Source organism: Eptatretus burgeri, chromosome 17 (assembly GCF_056783735.1).
Source record: "Eptatretus burgeri isolate ZD-2024b chromosome 17, Ebu_testis_v1, whole genome shotgun sequence".
Lineage (NCBI taxonomy): Eukaryota > Metazoa > Chordata > Myxini > Myxiniformes > Myxinidae > Eptatretus > Eptatretus burgeri.
The window spans coordinates 32,340,732-32,360,254 of record NC_140977.1 but is presented as its reverse complement, the minus strand read 5'-3'; the positions used below and the strand labels follow the sequence as shown (position 1 = coordinate 32,360,254).

At 41.6% G+C, this 19,523-nt stretch overlaps 1 protein-coding gene across 4 annotated transcripts in view; it reads left to right on the top strand.

Moving 5' to 3' along the window:
- GLIS2 (GLIS family zinc finger 2) overlaps nt 1-19,523 on the top strand; it is a 141,438-nt gene that overhangs the window by 81,151 nt on the left and 40,764 nt on the right. Inside the window, exon 3 of one of the 4 annotated variants that reach the window (XM_085861362.1) lies at nt 15,672-15,777. The exons of the other annotated variants lie outside the window; for them this stretch is intronic. The gene's annotated coding sequence lies outside the window, so the exon portion shown is untranslated. The remainder of the gene's footprint in view (nt 1-15,671; nt 15,778-19,523) is intronic. 4 annotated transcript variants of the gene reach the window in all.

Below are 19,523 nucleotides of genomic sequence, written 5' to 3'. Positions count from 1 at the left end.
TTTATTTGTATTTATTTTTGCCCCTAAAACAACCCCGTGCACCCCTCCCCCCACTTTGAGTACAAACACCAATTTTCAGCTCATTCCGTCCAGCAGTTTAGGAATGCATAGCAGATTCAATCAAAATCAGAGAAAGCCCCCAATTAAAAACTCTGTGGTATTTCTTAGTTCAAGTGTATAACAAGTGGTTTTATGTTAATATTGTGATGCTGAATCCATATCTGCTCGTTAATTTTTTCTTTATGTTTTTTGCATTAAATCCTACGGTATTAAACCAGATATCTGCGATCACAAAGCGATGCCAAAGGTAAGCCTCCCCCGACTAGGGAGGCTTACCTTTGGCAATCGATGGCGAATTACCCTTGGTCCGTGATCCAATTGATGGGCATATTTTTTCTGACCACCATATCACCTTGACCTTCAACATTTAAGGAAAGAATGTAAATAAGAAAATGTGTCCCCATCTACAATCTATCCATAAAACTCAACATCATGAAGCTCGGAGGATTTCCCCATCAATCTGTCCATCCTTTCTGGAGAAGATTATTTTTATAGGTTTTAGGGTAAATCCAATGTGGCTGCCAAACCATGTGACCTATGACGGCATATGTGTGAAACTTTTGTTCCTCATGGACAGGCGGTCATACGTGTAAAGTTTCACCTCAATCTGTTCAGCCACTTCAGCGAAGAAGATTTTTGAAGGTTTAAAAAAAACAAAAAAACAATATGGTTGCTGAATCACATGACCGATGACATCATCAGTTTTTTTCTGTGGACTATTTATCCTGAGATGACCCTCAAAATTTTTCATACTGATCACATGTAGCATTCGAAATATGCGATTATGACATCATAACAAAGGCACCGATGACATCATTTTTTAAAATCGTATTTATTTCCCCATGAGGAGTACTTGCCATGTGCCAAGTTTCTATTTTTCCTTGGTGCGGTTTCAGAGATAGAAGTCCAAAGTTTTTCCATTTTTCCAACATGGTTGCTACATCACGTGACCGATGACGTCATAATTATCAATAAAACACTCTACATGAGTAGTCGCTTATATGGTGAAAAATTTGTCTAAATCTGACAAGCGGTTGCAGAGGAAAAGACAAAAGTTCTGTGCAGACAAACAAACACAAGCAAACAGACCCAAATACAACAGCTTCTCCTTCAGTGAGGGTAAACATATTTTTGGAGGTTTAGCTGCGTTGATGCAGCGTCTCTTAAACCACCGTATTTAACATGTTACATTCGTTATTCATGCCTGTTGTTTGTGTCCTTTATGACGTCCTTAAAAACAGTAAGTTTCCTGTTTGGAATGATTTTCAATTTTGTTTGACTGCCAGACAGACAGAGCTATAAAAAATAATAATAATAATAATAATAATAATAATAATAATAATAATAATAATAGAATAAAATAAATCGCATCCATGTCCGAAGGAAACGGTTCAGTTTGGCATTTTTTAATATGAAATTGGCAAAGCCGAGAAACAAAGGAAACCCATTAGAATTACACTTTAGAAGCCTTTCAAATTAAACACGGTGGGTTAGAAAGGTTCCTTCCTCTTCCTTTTTCACAGACGGATGGAAGAAAGGACATACCCGAATATTGAAAGGACTTCACGGCTTCAAAAATTATCTTACTCCTCTGTGTGCATGCATATTAGAAATGAGCTTAAGGATGTACAATTTGCCAAATTCAGAGTCAAAGTACTGCTAAACTTCAGGTTCGTGTTCTGATTTATGTTCTACAGTGTTCAAAATATGAAATTAAATTGAGATCAAGCAGTTCCTCGATCACATAGACTGACATCTGTAGACAGAGACAGACAAACAGACAGCCAGACAGAATGAACCAACTGCTTAACCCCGCTTTGTGCTACAAGCACAGAGTAATAAATCAGATCAGACAGTTAGCCAGCCCAGCAGACTTGATTACAACTGGTTCCCTTCTTTTTTTCTTTTTTTTTTTTTTAAGGCGGCTATCTTTGAATGCTATTTTGGGGTCTTTAATGTAAAATTATATTTTGGTAAGAGGTTATTTTTAATCAGAAGAGTTGAATAAACTCAAAAACATCATCTATTAACTAGTACTAAAATGGTGTTTACCTGAAATCTCCACCTCCACATAAGAAGTCAAATAAACAAACAAACCCACAAACAGACAAATCTCGATAGATATTTTGCATGATTGCCTACGCATGGAGGTTTTGCTGCCATGCAGGGTGTAAGACATGCCTGCACTCTTTGATGGAGTCTCCAATGGAATTTGGTTGGATCCGGCTTAAGAATGTTCAGCTTGCCATTTTTACTGTGCAAATGGTGTGTGACAAGCAATTAAGATCCCAAGTCCAAACCCCAAATTTTGGGATTTTCTCCAGTCCAAACCGCAACTAAATCTTCCTCTCTCGGAAATAAAAAGAAAGTCTTCAGTATGTTCCGAAAAACTGACCAACTTTTTCTACACTTTCATGATTGATAGTTGCCTGTTTTGGTTTGTGATGAATGATGACAAAACACTACTGAACCCTTTTGGCCACCACATTATTGAAGGAATTTTATGTTACAAAACCGAAATTCAAAGATTATATTTGCTTGTCGAAGCCTGTCTCACATTCTATTAATTCCATTCTTTTCTAAAGGCCCGGTCACACCTTGACGTTTTAGCCAGCGATGGCAACGTATTAAAATGTATGTAAAACGCTGGCTTACGTTGAACTTTTGATGTTTTTTTTTAAAGATTCGGACGTATTCATAGCGACTTGGTCTTATGTATAACACATTGGTAACGGACACAGAACGTTTCGTTGTGTTATAGATAACTTATACCAATGAATGCTGAACCTGTTGTCGGCCTACACAACCGATGCCCAACGATAGTCTAACTTAGGCATAGCGCGTTGCACGCATCGCCGACGATGTCGTGACGTAGCCTATTAAAAGGCTGACGCACAACGATTCGAATCATAACTGCCGTAGAAATGGAAGTGTCAACATCGCGGTCACACCTTGGCGATCTTGCCAGCGTATGCCGACCTAAGAAAAATGTCTCTAAAACGTTGGGGCACGTCAAATACGGTATGAGGAAGTTTGGTATACGTGAGTAGAACGCTAAAGTACGCTATCATACGTCGTAGTAAGTAGAGTACGTCAAGATATTTTAAACATGTTCAAAATTTTACGACGTACTCGGCGTATGACACACGTTCCGCATGCGATGGGGATAAGTTTTACACACGATATGTGGATGCCTACACAAGTCCACAAAGGCTACTTATAAGCCACTCATAAGTCGAAACACGTCGCGGTAATGTCTTTTTTACGCGAAACTTATTTCTAACTTATGTTTGACGTGCTTTGAACCAATTCTTTACGTAGTCTCAACACACATCGACGCATGTAGACGTATTCCAATGACGTCTTCCGGTCGACAAAAAAAAAAATAAATGAACGTGTTTCTAGCTTACAACTGCCATATAAAGACGTGTTCCCAGCGGTTTTGGGAATTGGTATATAAAAATGCTGCTCATAAAAGGGGAACCCAACAGTGTTTTCGAGTCCTTTTTAAGTCGATGTCCATGTCAGCAGTAACAGTATCAGTATCAGTATCAGTATTAGTATTAGTAGTAGTTTGTTCATGTTGGCAGTAGTAGGTGAGTGTGAGGGGGAGGGTGTGGGTTATGATGGATCGTCCTTGCGTCCGCGTGTCCACGGGTAGGAGACATCTTTTCACCATTGTTCGAAGTTCTTCGCGGCTAATTTTTTATGGGGCTTTTTCAACAATGAGCTATAGCTTGTTTTTACGATTTACGTCTATTCATAACGGGTTGGACAAATGCACAATCAACTAATAATGTGCATAGAGCGCTTTGATTACTTATAGATACGATATACCAACGAATAATTATCGTGAAGCCGGCGTTCACAAACTATGCCCAACGATAGCCTAACTTATCCATATCGTGCGGCAGTTTATCTTTGCCGGTGATGTAGGGTTTGCTATTCATAGGCTGCCACTCAACGATTTAAATGGCTGCATCTCCACTATTGAAAGTAGACGCTTGCGCTCAACAATTGGATTTTTTTTACACTCAACGACTTTTAAACGGTACCACTCAGCTATTTTCATTGTTTACAATGAACGATTTAAATTGCTGTCACTCGCCTTTGTTTTTTGATGCTGGGGTTTGGAAATTTGAAGCGTTTCTTCTGAACGTGTTAAAACGCTCAAACTCGACTATTTTAAATAGACGCTGCCGATGGACAATTGGAATCATAGCCAAGCTAGACATCGAAGTGTGAACATCCTCGTCATGCCGAAGAAAAGTTTGAAGAATGCTGCAAATAAGTGTCCTGGCCGTGGCCGTGGACGCTGATGCAAGGACGATCCATTATACCGACGTCTTTCAGCCGATGAGTAACTTAAAAGTAACGTCTGTCGATGTGTGGCAACAATCGCGTAACGTGCCAACAACACGTTAATCATAGGTTAGAAATAAGTTTCGGGTACGCTAAACATTACCTCGGCGTGTCTCAACTTATGATTAACTTACAAGTAGCATGTGTTGACGTCTGTCAACGATCGCAGACCGTGCATACAACTTGTGGCCAGCATAGCGGAACGTGTGAGTCATACGCCGGCATACGTCGTGAAATTTCAAGCATGAAAAAATTTGAGGACAACCAAAAAGTACAACGTTTAAAGCCAACGTACAACGACGTATGGCAGTGTTTTTCAGCGTGCTCTCAATGTTATCAAAACTTACCCATAATGTATTCAACGTGTGCCAGCGTTTTAGAAAAAAAATTCAAAAATCGGCATACGTTGGCTAAAACGTCAAGGTGTGACCGGGCCTTTAATAAGGTGCCAATCAAGTAGGAATTGTTTGGCATATCTTCATTATACTGGCCTAGCTCTGGTCCACTCTGGCTTGTGTTTTGGGGGACAAATAGGTGCTCGTTTGCCTTGTTTGGATTTTGGAACAATAGTTTCGTGAAGAACCATGTGTAGATGGGATGGGTCAGACAAAGGACAGGATGGCTCAGAGGCAGCAAGCATACTTGCCTTTGAGCTGCGTAAATCAAACTGCTGTTTTGCTCTTGTGGGTTGGATTCCCTTCCCAACTATAAACTCATTTTGGTGCTTTACAGGTATCATTAACTACTCTGTTTCTCATAGAACACATTAAGTCGGATGTCTTGGATGCTATCCTTCACTGGTGGATGTTGGAAATCCCATTGCGCCTTGCGAACAGTAAATCATTGTTTACTGATACCCAAGCCAAATACCAAATCCCTGCCCTAATATAGAGGTGACCCACATAAGCAGCACAGCCATACTTGAGTAATAATGCAAGTTCAGTGGGTCAATTTCATGATTCAACCCCGGTCAATTGTGCATGCAATAGACAGATGATACTTCGATATATAGATCAGATTAAGTGTGCAGAAACACAGAGAGGAAGCCTACAGATGTGACCTTTCAAATTATTATTGCTGTATTTACAGCTTTTATTTATATTCGTGTTCTACATCTGGATGAGCTTTTTATATTCAACAAATAATTGACATACTTTCACTGGGAAGGGAATATGTCAACCACAATGAGTCCAGCTTCACATGTAGACTTTAAACAAGAGGTGGGTTGGACATTATCTCGCCCTGAAGATCAATGAGCCAGGTGGGTGTTTACTGACAATCAAATGGTGGCATGCCATTTTTCCTGAGACCACCTTGACTTTCTAAAGATTGGAATCCAAATCCATTCACACTGCTGCCTTCAGCTTGATTTGAACCAACAACCTCCAGCATCCTGGTCTGTTGTCCTCACCATTTTAAGCCACCACTGTACTCAGCTCGTACATGTATATCACGTGTAGGACAAGGGCCTGGGGAGACATCGTTGTACTTTTACATGAATTACAAGGACATTTGTAAACAATGGACAAATCAACAAAGTAAATTGGAACCTGGAATCCCAGCATCATGAGCCACATGGAGGAAGAAGGAGAAGTAGAAGGAGAAGGAGAATCAGAATAATCATCCTATAATTAAAGTAGTTTTTTTTTATTTGCTTGTTTGACTTTCCTGCATTTCTGAACTGCTGGACGAAATGAGTTAAAAACTGGTGGTTGTATTCGGGGTGTGTACTGTTGGGTTTCAGCAGTTTTAAAAAAACAAAATACAAAATTCATCGTCCCAGGAATCCAGGGTGTGGGGAGGACCCCAATTTTCTCGATGTAAATATATATGGCATAACACTACTCTGGTGAGAGGTTGTATTACAAGTCGTACTAAAAGTCATTCTGGGGAAATTAACCCACCCTTCTTCGCTCATGCAAAGAAGAAGCATGTTATTTAATAGACCTTCACAGCTTCGTTTGTAGCATACATGTGGAGGAAGCCATGTCATGCATTGCTCCCTTGCTTTATTTGGATCCCGGAATTGGCATTGTAACTTCATGTGTGTTATATCTTCCTTTTTCCACCCCCCCCCAAAAAAATGTAACTTCACAATATCACTCAATCCATGAATATGTCAAAACAAAATGACTATTGGGTTGTTTCCGTCACCGTCCTTAATTATTCATTTACCAGGCACTAACGATCCATAAATATCAATCCAAGAATTTCACAAGCCATGCGGCGTTTAGTTAACAACTACAGACCAAGAAACATTCATATTGTTACAATCCATAAATATCAGTCCATGAACTCACTAAATTAACATCAAACCAACATACCGTTTTGCTCATTGTGCAAAGCTTATCACATTTTTTTTTTTTAATTAAAACTTTAAACATCCAAGACATCCAATTTGAAAGAAATTCTGTAAATGAAAGAATCCAAAGTGAAGGAAGTATTTTCCTCTCTGCTTCTTGTTTCTTCCAAACTTTTTTGGTTTTCCTTTCTTCTTCTTCTTCTTCTTCTTCTTCTTCTTCTTCTTCTTCTTCTTCTTCTTCTTCTTCTTCTTCTTCTTCTTCTTCTTCTTCTTCTTCTTCTTCTTCTTCTTCTTCTTCTTCTTTTTCTTTTTCTTCTTCTTCTTCTTCTTCTTCTTCTTCTTCTTCTTCTTCTTCTTCTTCTTCTTCGTCTTCGTCTTCTTCTTCTTCGTCTTCGTCTTCGTCTTCGTCTTCGTCTTCGTCTTCGTCTTCGTCTTCGTCTTCGTCTTCGTCTTTCTATATATTGCCACGTCCGAGTAAGGATTCCTCAGAGCCGGGACCTTTCGTCCAGATAGATAGTCCAGAAGGTCTTTTATGGCACTGCGTTCAGTTGTCACTCTACTTTACAGTTCCCCAAATGAGCCAAAATCGACAGTACACCCACATGGGAAGCAGATGGTTGAAACGCGTTTTTGTACCTCTCAAAGGGTTTATTTGAAAATCAAAATACAGGGAAAAGGGTCAACAAGACGCTATCACAAACGGGACAAACCAAGCGAGTCAAAAGACACAAAGAGGTAAATGGGAACATGTAAACTTATTTACAAGAAGGAGAAATAAAACGCAAAACATAACCCACTAGATGCCACAGATCACACTCATACAATTAGACAATCATGCAGGCGGGACTTCCCTTTGTCTACGATGCGCAGTGTTGACATACGACTTGATGCAGACTGCTTTAAGAAACCAGAAGTGATACTATCGCCAATGACGATGGTGTCCGAAGACGGAGTAAAAGAGCCACGAGCATGGCCAGTGATGAGTAGGCCTTCAACCAGGCCACATGGTCCTCTTTGTCCTTTTCCACAACTAGGCCTCTTAGTTGGGGCTTCTCCTTCCTTCTCAAAGTGCTTCTTTGCACTCTGTGCACATGGAGCTCTCTTGTCTGAGGTCTTTCTTCCCCTCTCCAAAGGCAGGGTGATATCAGCTTGGGTCTGTCCCAAAACTTCTACATAACAAACCACCATAATCTTTGCCTCATAACGTCCTCCATGGACCACTTGCTCACCCTCCTTCCACACAAGCCTCTCTTGGTTCTCTCCGAGAAGACTGACTTCTCTTCTGGTGAACAGAATTCTCTTCTTCCTCTTGGGTGTAATCCTCCGCTCAGGTCCCACCCACAGGGCATTCCCAATAAAAATAAATGTACCATCTTTTCTTCTGGACTCCATAACCTACTACGCCACCACGGCTGGCACAAATGTGTGCCTCTGTGTTTGGGAAGTTCACACATATCCTCGCCTACAACAAGTGGTATTTACACATACATAATTAATCTGTTTACCCTGTCTATAAATTACATACACTGGCTCCACAGCATCACCTGCAACAAACGACGTATTCTGACAGATCCCTGTGACATGGTAATCTTACAACTCGAAACACATGGACTATACTACACGTACCACAGTCTAGTTATGGATCCCCACCACCACCTTCCACATTATAATATTAATTGGCTAAGGGACCGGCTTTGTCCACGCTTCTTCGGCTTTGGTACCGGCGATGATGTGCGCACATTTCTTTGACTGCAAACCCACCCTTGCGTGTTCGCCATTTGCAGAAGGTATTATGACTTTTGTAAACCTTCATGTAGGAGGTGTTGTCCGGCAAAAAAACACCACAGACAGACATTTTGCTTTCATGCAAACGACATTATATTATATGGTATACATTTTGGTGTATATACTTTGTCTTCACAGTCAATATTGTTTGACCATATGGCTCATTGATTAACCTGTATACCTGGGTTTGTATACCTTGATTAACCTGTATACCTGGGGAATTATAGATCCTGAGTTTGAACCTCACTGGTGTCAGTTTTTTTAGTTTTTTTTAATAACCGTTTTGTTCAACTACACGAGCAAGCGAGCTGAACATACTTTCAAATCAAGAAAGATATATTTAAGTTGTTGTTTCATATGCAGCATGTGGTTGCTGGTTGCATCATTTTCTGGAAGCATGGCTATGCTGCTGATGCAGTGCCCCTGTTTCCAGTGAGTACTCATTTTGCCAACTTCAGAAGGATGACAGACTGAGTCAACCCATTTGGTGTTATTTGAACAGCACAACAGGGGCTCAAACTCAGGATTCCAAGATTTTATGCCATCCACCTTGACCGTTAAGCCAACACCAGGCTTTATTTTTAAGTTCAGCTGTCACACACAAGTTCTTCATGGTGGATGAGTTTTGAAATTTTCCGTTTTGCACCACGAGCAAGCGACCTTGACATCGTCTCAAAGCAAAGTTATTCTTGCTGAAAACTTGCGAATGTTCATTTACCTCCATTCTTTGTCTGTCCTATGCACCAGCAACCAAAATCTCTGTTTCCAATCATAAACTTGTGCAGTCTAAGTTGTTACAATACCACCACTTCACTTTACCTTCAATTGTGTCAACACATCACACCTGTGATTTCACGGGTTTCCGCTAGTTTACAAATTATACCGCTTCTGTTCCCTGCTGAGACCTCCACTTTTGGCATTGTACTCAGCGGGGGTTGACATTTGGAGGTCTGCATCTCGTTAACTTCTCCCTGGTCGGTATGGACTGGTGTTGATGAACCTGGTTTGATTGATGTACCTGGTCTTGTAGGTGCCTCGACTGGTTTGGTTGGCGACTCAGGATTAGTCTTTTGCCCAGGATTGGTCTGGACAACAAGTTGATGGTCACCTGTACTTTTTCACCTGTACAACAAGTCACCTGTACTTTTTACCATTGTGATCAAAATTGTGTGACCGGGTTGACTGAAGTTCCATGACGGAGGCAGTTAGCCAGCATTTAGACTCAGCTAACGGTGAGACATTATTTTGAGATCCCCTGGCTTCAGCACGGGTAGACTCTGACCAGCTTGCCTGTTGTGATTGTTGTTCTGCTTCCTTTTCTGCTTATTGGAGCATTGTCTGACATTTGCAGGGTCATATTGCTTGGGTTGGAGAAGAGTTATAGCAATAGGCAGCTTGTTGCAAGGCCACTGTCCCATCAACAACTGAGCTGGAGATAGATTACAACTGGAAAGGTTGTTTTGTTGTCGAGCAAGGCTAAGTGCTTGTCTCTGCATTTTCTCCACAGATGTTTCGCTGTCTGTACTGTTCTTCCTGCTTCATCGTTTGACTGTAGGTGGTGGGGTGAAGGCGTGTGGTGGTCAATTTTGTAGTCCTTGGAGAAGGTATGAAATTCACTGATGCGTACTGGGGTCTGTTGTCAGTACAAAGAACCTCTATTATGCCATGATGAATAAAGTGAGACTTCATGAAATCTATCATGGCAACACTGCTGTGGGCACTCACCTTATCAACTTTGATGAATTTTGAGTAGTAGTCCACAATTATGATGAACTACCTCCTTTCCAACTCAGAGATCCCACCCTCATTCAATCCATAGCAAATATTGGAGTTTTGATGGCTTCATCTCCTCTGCTGGTTGAGCGTTTTGGTCGGTTACACTTCGGGCAATCTCTGACATGATCTTTTACCTGTTGGCTCACTTCTGGCCACAAGAGTACTTTTCTGGTCCACTATTTGCACTTTACAATCCCAAGATGAAAGCCGTGCATTTGTGTAAGTGTTGTCTTGTCTCACTGATGGAATTAAAGTCATCTATAAGAAAGGGGACTATGAGTCTCATCCCTTTGTACACCATGTAATAATCTAGAAATCTAGAACTGAAAGTTTGACTGATTATCCCAGCATTCTCCGATTGGGTGGGAAACCTCCTGCTTGCTATCAGGCCATCTTTTCACGATTGAGTGCAACTTGTTGAGCTACGTGGCCATGCAGGTTTGAAATCGGCCCAACCTCTCTTAAGACACAGATAGATGATCCAACATGTTGACCATGATTAGCTTAATGTCAGGTTCTGACACAGAGATGGTTAGTTCTCCTCAAAGCATCTCCTACTGGTCCATCCTCCCCTTTCTTATAGGTGACTTCAATTGCGTATGGTTGTAATCAAAGTAGCATTTCTTGAAGTCTCATCGGGGCTGCAAGGAGCATCTTGGGGAGGATAGATGAAAGAGACTTAAGGTCAGTCTTTGCTTTGACAATTTTGCCAAGGACATAGTAGTGAAAAGTACAGCTTAAATAGACAATGTCCATTGTCTCCTTTTCTTTCTGAGCATATCTCTTTTCAGGAGCAGTCATGATCCTGGAAGTGAAGGCAATGGGATGTCCTTGAAGGAGAACTCCTCCATTTATAATCTCCTGGTGTTGCATTGGATCACAACATCTTTCTTCACATTGTGGAATGCGAGGACTGGAACAGTTGTATACTTCTCTTTAAGTCTGTTAAAGCTCTGCTGCTGACTGTGATGCCAGTGGAAGGGTGTGTTCTGCGTCAAGACATGCAGTTCACCATGCTCAGGTCAGGGATGAACTTTTCCCTGTGCTGCACGAATCAAAAGATCCGCTTCATCTCGCTCTTGTTGGTGGAGGTTGTTATGTACCTGACCGCTTCTACTTTTCCTGGATCTGGCTTTATCTCTTTGTCAGTGATGTGATGCCAAATGTATTTCACTTGAAGCTTCCTGACCTGACACTTATCAACATTGAGCTTGAAGTTGTATTCCTTGGCTCTCTTCATCACTTTCTTCATTATTGCATCATGATGCTTGACGTCAACTCCCACTATTAAAATGTCATCCTGCACTGCTCCAGCTTCTTCTATGTCTTCAAGCATACCATCCATTATTTTCTGGAAGATTTCAGGTGCATTATTGATCCAAAATAGTTGTCAAAGCCATCTGTATCCGCTGTATGGGGTGTCGTAGGTCATAAACAAACTATACTCATCGTCTAACTGCATTTGTACAAGTAGAAAGCCAGACTTTACAAAGACCCAAATTGATCCAGCCACCACACTAACAAATCTCGCATTTGAACGCTGTTTGTGAACCAAATTGTCCTTGAGAGAACTGACCACCTGTCCGATGCCTGTTTTCAAATTCCCTTGTTGTGTCACCTGAGATGGTAAATCATGTGAATTGGTTGACTAATTTATCTATTTGTAGGCCGAGTACTTCAACCACTTCCCATTGCTGTTTAGTAACTTGGAAGAATCCACCAATTTTTCACTTAAGGCCCGGTCACACCTTGACGTTTTAGCCAACGTATGCCGATTTTTGAATTTTTTTTCTAAAACGCTGGCACACGTTGAATACATTATGGGTAAGTTTTGATAACATCGACAGCACGCTGAAAAACACTGCCATATGTCGTTGTACGTTGGCTTTAAACGTTGTACTTTTTGGTTGTCCTCAAATTTTTTCATGCTTGAAATTTCACGACGTATGCCGGCGTATGACTCACACGTTCTGCTACGCTGGCCACAAGTTGTATGCACGGTCTGCGATCGTTGACAGACGTCAACACATGCTACTTGTAAGTTAATCATAAGTTGAGACACGCCGAGGTAATGTTTAGCATACCCGAAACTTATTTCTAACCTATGATTAACGTGTTGTTGGCACGTTACGCGATCGTTGCCACACATCGACAGACGTTACTTTTAAGTTACTCATAGGCTGAAAGACGTCGGTATAATGGATCGTCCTTGCGTCAGCGTCCACGGCCACGGCCAGGACACTTATTTGCAGCATTCTTCAAACTTTTCTTCGGCATGACGAGGATGTTCACACTTCGATGTCTAGCTTGGCTATGATTCCAATTGTCCATCGGCAGCGTCTATTTAAAATAGTCGAGTTTGAGCGTTTTAACACGTTCAGAAGAAACGCTTCAAATTTCCAAACCCCAGCATCAAAAAACAAAGGCGAGTGACAGCAATTTAAATCGTTCATTGTAAACAATGAAAATAGCTGAGTGGTACCGTTTAAAAGTCGTTGAGTGTAAAAAAAAATCCAATTGTTGAGCGCAAGCATCTACTTTCAATAGTGGAGATGCAACCATTTAAATCGTTGAGTGGCAGCCTATGAATAGCAAACCCCACGTCACCGGCAAAGATAAACTGCCGCACGATATGGATAAGTTAGGCTATCGTTGGGCATAGTTTGTGAATGCCGGCTTCACGATAATTATTCGTTGGTATATCGTATCTATAAGTAATCAAAGCGCTCTATGCACATTATTAGTTCATTGTGCATTTGTCCAACCCGTTATGAATAGACCTAAATCGTAAAAACAAGCTATAGCTCATTGTTGAAAAAGCCCCATAAAAAAATTAGCCGCGAAGAACTTCGAACAATGGTGAAAAGATGTCTCCTACCCGTGGACACGCGGACGCAAGGACGATCCATCATAACCCACACCCTCCCCCTCACACTCACCTACTACTGCCAACATGAACAAACTACTACTAATACTGATACTGATACTGTTACTGCTGACATGGACATCGACTCAAAAAGGACTCGAAAACACTGTTGGGTTCCCCTTTTATGAGCAGCATTTTTATATACCAATTCCCAAAACCGCTGGGAACACGTCTTTATATGGCAGTTGTAAGCTAGAAACACGTTAATTTATTTTTTTGTCGACCGGTAGACGTCATTGGAATACGTCTACATAGGTCGATGTGTGTTGGGACTACGTAAAGAATTGGTTCAAAGCACGTCAAACATAAGTTAGAAATAAGTTTCGCGTAAAAAAAGACATTACCGCAACGTGTTTCGACTTATGAGTAGCTTATAAGTAGCCTTTGTGGACGTGTGTAAGCGTCCACATATCGTGTGTAAAACTTATCCCCATCGCATGCGGAACGTGTGTCATACGCCGAGTACATCGTAAAATTTTGAACATGTTTAAAATATCTTGACGTACTCTACTTACTACGACGTATGATAGCGTACTTTACCGTTGTACTCACGTATACCAAACTTCCTCATACCGTATTTGATGTGCCCCAACGTTTTAGACACATTTTTCTTAGGTCGGCATACGCTGGCAAGATCGCCAAGGTGTGACCGCGATGTTGTCACTTCCATTTCTACGGCAGTTATGATTCGAATCGTTGTGCGTCAGCTTTTTAATAGGCTACGTCACGACATCATCGGCGATGCGTGCAATGCGCTATGCCTAAGTTAGACTATCGTTGGGCATCGGTTGTGTAGGCCGACAACAGGTTCAGCATTCGTTGGTATAAGTTATCTATAACACAACGAAACGTTCTGTGTCTGTTACCAATGCGTTATACATAAGACGAAGTCGCTATGAATACGTCCGAATCTTTAAAAAAAAACATCAAAAGTTCAACGTAAGCCAGCGTTTTACATACATTTTAATACGTTGCCATCGCTGGCTAAAACGTCAAGGTGTGACCGGGCCTTTAATGGCGATATGTGGCAAGCACAAAGTCTGCAGCTCTGGTCCCTGATCCAAGATATATATCCCATTTATGCAAAGCAAAATTGAGGATCACTTTGTCTGTCTGTCTGTCCATCTGCAGACATCAGTATATGATAAAGGAAGAACTCAATTTCAATCCAGTGGTGTATTTTGAACACTGATGGGAACAGCAATCGGAACATGAACTTGCAGATTAGCAGAACTTTGGCTCTGAATTTGGCAAGTTGTTATGGAATCTTCTCATCCCAAAAGCACATGCGCAGAGATGAGTGAGATAAAATAAAGTTCACTCCGTCTGCCAGGCTGGCAGACATGAAACAAAATTGAAAATCGTTCCAAACAGGAAACTTACTGTTTTAGGGACGACGTGAAGGACACAAACGGGCACAAAAAACGAATTTAACGTGTTAAATAAGGTGGTGTAAAAAATGGTGCATCAACGGTGGTAAATTTCCCCCAAAAAAGATGTTTTTCTTTGTTTGTTTTTTTTACAGCATTTAAAATCTTCATTTAATTTCAATTGAATTATATACTTGAACACGGAAGGACACAAATCGCCTTGTTGACTGACAGTTCCAAAAACCTCCAGTTTTAGCATTACTTGGACAAAATATGTCATTTTACACCATCTCGATCAATCAAATGTGCCAGTCGCACTTTCAGCGCTGGGGAATATCAACATTCAGACAAAACTGGGTTTGTAAGACTTTGCAAAGCAAAGCAAGAGTTTGAAAGATCCTTCCCATGTCCTTTTTCTCAAGACTGCATGGGGTATTATGTTCCATGAAACCTTTAGTTTGGTTAAGCAGTTAAAGTTTTTGATGTGACATTGACCGGTACAGCAAATATCGGGGAAATTGGCCCGGGGGGTTTGAAGCGTTCAAGGAACAAACAAACAGACTCACTCTCATGTACAAACCAAACGGGGAATAAAATACCTTGCTCGAAACATCAGTTTCTCCTTTATTCACGGTGGATCAATTACCATTTAAGGTATTGTATTCCCCATTTGTTTTGACCTCTCTTGCCACCCATGCAGATCGCCAATTTTGTGCTGAAATTCCAACTACATTCTTTCTTTCACTCTCATGTACAAACAAATTGGGTCACCCGATCCAGATCGGGTTATAAAACTTTAGTAAAGTATCAAAAAGCTGAAATACATGAACACAGTGTAAAGGGAGGGAAACACGGGGTTAAAGGAAAATGTGTTTAATTTATTTTGAGTGCAGAAACTGCTGCCCAGATAATAACCACACTCGAAGATGGCGAACAGTGTAACCTGGTGTCAAGAAGCCTCCAAGAAGACCAGACCACTTGCTAACCATAGTCCAGGCAGGAATTTGCAATTGTAGTTGCTGACTCTTCACAAAAGACACCATGAAATTTTTAATGTCCACCAACTGATGCCAGCAGACTGTTTCCCCAGCTTGAGATCCACCTGAAGGATGGCACACACGTTGATGCATCACCCTGCATGAGAAATACCGGGGTGACAGTTTATAGCTGGAACGAGCTTTGAACTTCGAACTCAGGTGAGACAGCTCAGGGGCGAGTGTGCATACCTCCAGGCTAGCCTGTCAGCCTGTAGAGTTGAAGTAGAGCACATTGAATTGACTTTTGTGTGCCTATTATTTCAAATAGTATCATCACACAGTATATCGTTTATAGTTTTATAGCCGACTCAAAAAATATATTCAAGCGACTAAAAAAATTGCCAATTCTTTTGCTAGGCCTATATAAACAGTCAGAAAAAGGTTTGAATTGCATTTATTGTTACAAGTCAGCATATCCCCTGGATGTGTCTTCTATATAACCCCAAGTATGGAATCAGAGGCGATACCATCTCGACATTTGACAATAAAGGTCAATTTCAAGGTCGTTTAGACTTCAGACAACAAATTAAATAAAATAGTTTATGTTTTTTTCAAATAACCCCCACTTTTCATTGTTACCACACCACCGAAGGTGAAGGAGGTTATGTTTTCACCCCTCTCTGTCTGTTTATTTGTCTGAGTGTGTGCAGGATATCTCAAAAAGTTGTACACGGATCCGGATGAGATTTGGGGGACAGGTTCGGTGTGTGACAAGGACGAATTGATTAGATTTTGGTGAAGATCCAGGTCCGGATCCAGATCCGATAATTTTTATAGTGATTCTTCACCATTGAGAGATGGGGCCAAAAATGATATATAGCATGATATCTCAAAAATGTATTGGGCCGATTTGTTCTCAGGGATCAGGCATTACGTGGTGAAGGTATGCGCTCTACCGAGTGTCCTTCTAGTTTTAAATGTAACACTTAAATGTCTTCCACATGGGCCAAAGTTTGAAAAGAGAATAGAAAACATCTTACCATATGACTGAATATCATCTTCAAGGTTGCTTTGATGAAAAATAACAAATATTATCAATTTCAACGAGTATTTATTTACATGTGAATACAAATGCATATTGAGAATGTGTAGCTCTGCGATGCCTCTTGGGGCATTATGTACATGTTCATATTTACCTCCTTATTGTGCATAAAAGGTCATATTACATAAAAAGGGTTGTTTGAGACTGAAGTAAGGCTAATTGTATCAATCATACTGCAGTGGTTCAGTAATATGCAATTCCTGTACTTGTCTTGATTTCTCCACATCAACTCTTTCAATTTGCTGTATAACGGCTGGCCCGTGGCAATAACGGTGTAGTTCTGGCCAAGGTAAGTGATGATGTCCATGAATCTGTTTAATCACATTTTTCAAAGTGTCAGCATTATCAGCATGTGCCTGTAAGATAGAAAAGTTTTGTTTCTGGTGTTGTGATCCGAGGATTATCAGTGCTGATGGCTTCATCGAAGGCCGACCTCGCTGTTGTGCACACGATTCGAAACCGATGCTTCATTCTTGAGTTTGGCTTTTGCTCTTTCCTCATTGCTTTCAAACCAGGTGTTTACTTGGATCTCTTTCTCATCATCAAAGTATGGTTGAGGTCGTGTTCCTGTTGGCAAGGCTGCTTCATCAAGATGGTGAAGTTTTTTTTTTGGAGAATGTCTTGCTTCGGTGACTTTTTACGGTCAATGTGTACATCACTGTCACCTTATCAGAGCAGGACAATGTTGCCATAGCATCATTTGTGTGCAGTGGAAAGTGTTTTTATTTTGCCATCAATGGTCTCCTCCAGAACATCAATATTGTCACGTGAAGCAAGAATCAAGTGACCAGGTGCATAAGGGACCCTTTTCTTGAATCTTGTCAAGAATGCCAGTGGCAATAGTTGTACCAATTCCACGAACAGTATCCATGCCGAGGGAATGTCCAGCAGAATAAAGGAGGTTGACAAGACATTCTGATCGTGTTGGCTGGTGTAGGGTGAGGCCAATACCCACATGTTTCGGGGTCCACTTCCTCTTTCTGGATACTGCATACACCACATCTTGTGTAATACTGTTACTAATTTGGAAACTTATCACACACAACATCCAGGTTCCTATAGCTCAGTTATTTCAGTATGTGTTTTATAGATAGCTTCCCGTCCCTTGTCTGATGGGTAAATCAATGTAAATGCGCTGTGATTTATTTTTATAGTTAGGAAAACTTCATCTTCAGCGACGAAAACAGAAACCACGGTTGGGGCGGTTGTGCAACAACCTAGACAGAAGTGACCGTTAGAGCAGTGCTGCAGCCCCGGGATTCTGTGCGCGCCGAGGAGGGGAGGGGTCGAGCACATCAGAGCGCATAAAAGGAGAAAAAGGAGCCAGCCAGCAGCCAGCCAGCGAGCAGCCAGCCAGCTGGTGAAGAGTAAGCGGAAAAGGAGAAAGGAAGCGAAAAGCGAGGAAGGAGCGTCCATCTTGAGAGCGTTCCTGTCATCGTTGTCGTCGTCGTTGTGGCCAGAGAGGTCGGGGCTGGTTGTGGCCATCTTGAGCGTCTTCTTCCTCCTCCTCCTCCTTCTCCTCCTCCTCCTCCTGAGGATTAAGCTTGAGAGGGACCATCCGCCATTGGAGCCGGAAGGGTTGCGTGTCAGCGCTGGAGAGAACGGAGTCGAGGTTTGGTGGCCAGGACAGGTGCCGAGCGGAGTCAGGGAGGCCGGGTTCGGCTCGCCTCTCACCGGACCGAGTCAGCCTGAAGACCGCACGAGGCAGACAGGTCCAAGTTTAGAAGGTCCTAATAAAGGCGTTAGCCACCACTTCGTGTGTGTGTGTGTGTGTGTGTGTGTGTGTGTGTGTGTGTGTGTGTGTGTGTGTGTGTGTGTGTGTGTGTGTGTGTGTGTGTGTGTATGTGTGTGTGTCCGTCCGTGGGCCCGTCTGATAAGTAGTGAACTGTTAAGTGCTTTTGCCTCTATATTATTTGCCTTGCTTGATATTTGGTTTAACCCTGCCTCTTGCATGCTCCCCTAGTCCCCCATGATTGTGAATAAATATCCCCTCTCGTTAAATGTCCATTCCTTCATTGGCTGAGCGTGCTGCATGTTTGAGAATCAGTAAAAGCTGTTACGGCCCGAAGGGGACATTTGGAGTCCCGAAGGACATTCCTCAGCCACCTTGATCCAGAGCAAATGTTTCCTGCTTGGACAGGAAGGTATGCGATGGCATCCTCTTCCAAAATAATCTTGGAAAGAGCCTTTTGCGCTTTGCGGAGTGGGACCACTTGAACAGATATTTGACTCTTGTTTACCACGCAGTTGATTCTTTGATCCGGTAATGGCGGCCCACAGATGCCGCGCTTTCACTTCTTGCCGACGTATCGAATGTTATAGAATCTCCGTATGTCATTTCGTGTTCAATGACATTCATTATTAAATTTAGCTTCATTCCTTGTGCTGGTCTCATTACTATTTTCAGTGTGCGAGAAACAAAAGGCTCCTAATGATAGATAATTGTACACGTGGACGCAAACGATGACTCATCTCAGCTCAAAAACCGCGATTGGCCGAAATTATATTCCGCGATAATGAAATCGGAATGCAATAGGTTGCCTGCGATTGGTGGAACCCCACAATATTGGACCCCATGAGATTTGAGGGTTTACTGTTCTGCTTAAAATTATTTATTTCCTTCTTTGATTAAAATCTTTTAAATGACATTTAAAAAAACAAAAAAAACATTCTTCTCCTTTTCTCTTTCACACACAAATATCTCAGATTCCAACCTCTTCATCCTTCTTCTTAATAAAACTCTCACGTCTTGTCCTCTTTTCGTTTCTACACAGTTTGTTTCCTATATGGCATGCTTGCAAGTCTGCACTCTGTATGCCATTACCCAAATTGTATAGCTCAACTTCCCTTCCCCAGGCAAAAA